This window comes from Helianthus annuus, chromosome 3 (genome assembly GCF_002127325.2).
Source record: "Helianthus annuus cultivar XRQ/B chromosome 3, HanXRQr2.0-SUNRISE, whole genome shotgun sequence".
NCBI classification, from domain to species: Eukaryota; Viridiplantae; Streptophyta; class Magnoliopsida; order Asterales; family Asteraceae; genus Helianthus; species Helianthus annuus.
The window spans coordinates 55,236,754-55,239,251 of NC_035435.2; positions in this window are offsets into that span (position 1 = coordinate 55,236,754).

A 2,498-nucleotide genomic window follows, 5' to 3' on the forward strand; every position below is an offset into this window, starting at 1 on the left:
GAGGACTTCAGGATGTTATCCTCAAGGAAGCCCACAGTTCCAAGTATTCCGTTCATCCTGGAGCTGATAAGATGTACCAGGATTTAAAGGCAAATTATTGGTGGATAGGCTTGAAAAAGTCTATAGCTGCTTATGTAGCTAAATGCTTGACGTGTGCTAAAGTCAAAGCTGAACATCAGAATCCGTCAGGTTTGCTACAACAGCCTAAGATTCCCACTTGGAAATGGGAAATGGTGACGATGGATTTCATCACCAAATTGCCTAAGACGCCGAAGGGAAATGATACTATATGGGTCATAGTTGATAAACTGACTAAGTCAGCACATTTCCTACCCATTAAATAGACCTTCAGCTCTGACATGTTAGCCCAACTATATGTGGATAAGATTGTATCCTTACATGGCACAGCAATATCTATTATCTCAGATCGGGATACTAGATACACGTCTCATTTCTGGAAGAGTTTCCAACAGTCTCTGGGCACTCAATTGAATTTCAGTACGGCTTACCATCCTCAAACGGATGGGCAGAGTGAGGTGGATAAGATTGTATCCTTACATGGCACAGCAATATCTATTATCTCAGATCGGGATACTAGATACACGTCTCATTTCTGGAAGAGTTTCCAACAGTCTCTGGGCACTCAATTGAATTTCAGTACGGCTTACCATCCTCAAACGGATGGGCAGAGTGAGCGTACTTAAGAGCTTCTTTACTAATTAAATGGCGTAAATTGCACCCAAAATTTGAGGTCAGTTTGAGGTCTAGATTAAGAGTTATGCTCAATAGCGTAATTAAGAGCTTCTTTACTAATTAAATGGCGTAAATTGTATATAGCCTATCAAAACCCAAATTTTTATACCAAACTTTTTACCCACTGTTATAAAATAATATTTTGGGATTTTTGGGATTGTTGGAGATTTTTATTTAATTTTAGGTTGAGCATAACCTAGTGTTCTAAGATTAATCCGGTTAATACCGATTTTGCCCTTTTTAGCCATAAAATGAGTTTTACAAATCCTTTTGACCTCAAACCAATTTCTACTAATTTGTTATGATAAATAAATTATTTTGAGCCTTCTGGAATATTAAAAATATCAGCTTTTTACAGAAAAGCCGGAAATGGCTCCAAATCGCCTTTTTAAGCGTTTTTAACGCATAAGTGTGCACTAGAACCTTATTAAGCTTAAGGGATTGAACCTACTGATGTAGTCAGTGAATTTTTATATTTTAAACAGTAGGCAAATGTTTTGAACTCAGAATTCCAGAATTGACCTTTTAGGCACATGTGAAATTAACAAAATGCCCCTACGGTGCATAGTAAGGTTAAAGGTAATAAATTTCACATAGATTTGATACCCTACTATTATAACTTAGTAAATTAAGTATATTTACTAATTTAATCAGACCTGTAACTCAGATTATTATTTTAACCCTTTTTACACCTTATAAAATGACCAAAACGCCCTTATGAGGCGTAGTTTTGGTTTAAAACCATTTGGGGCATAATGGAAGGTATCATTCTGATATCACAACATATTTTAGGCATATTAACTTCAGAAACTATATTTGAATCTTATGGTTACTCGTTACGCACTATACGCATTCGGATCGGCTTGTGTAACTAGTTTACCCATTTTAGCCGAAACGGGTCAAACCATATCTTTTCGGTCTCAAAATCCAGAATGTGATTATGTTACCCATATTAAACAAGCATGCAAGCTTGCTGGGTCAAAACCACATTCTAAAACGGTTTTCGCTTTATCATGCGTTTAAAACCGTAATCCTTATATAAAACTAACCGGTCTAAGCTTAAGACCCGTTAGGATTCTAATAGGTTATTAAAACCTTAATTTCCAGATCTAGGAGCCCAGTAAAAGCTACGTGCACTCGCTATTTTGATTTATACTTTGCTCAGGTAAATACGTTTAATTTATTTTCCCTATACGGGCTTGGGGTACGGTATATAAAATACCGCTTGGTCGGGGAATTGACCTTAATCCGTCGGTGGTTAAGTGCTGTCAAATTAACCCGTTTGAAAATGCTGTTTTGTTTGTTTAATGCCTTTGGGGGCTTAATGACCATGTCCTGGATATCCTTGGCATCATTCAAAGAATGGCCACGACCTTAGCACACGGGTGTAGGCGTACACCCGTAGTGCATTTCAATAAGTATAATCGTCGGTCGAGAGAAGTCTCGCGGCGGAATTATATTAAGTGGTGTGTCTATTAATCTTTAACCCGACACGACCCGGGCAACTGAACGCATAACAGACATGTAATTCTTTTACAAGATTATTAAGCAAATAATTATCCCAAGTTATAAAAAGTTTCGTGCCTCAGGCATTTAAATCAATTTTCAAAAATTTTCAAAATGAGTCAGTAAAATTGTATTTACCAGTGTAAACTGACGTATTTTCCAAAATGGCTAAGTGCAGGTACTACGCGTAATAGGCTGGCCACTCCTTAGCATCCATAGAAGGCTCGCAAGCTTAGGAT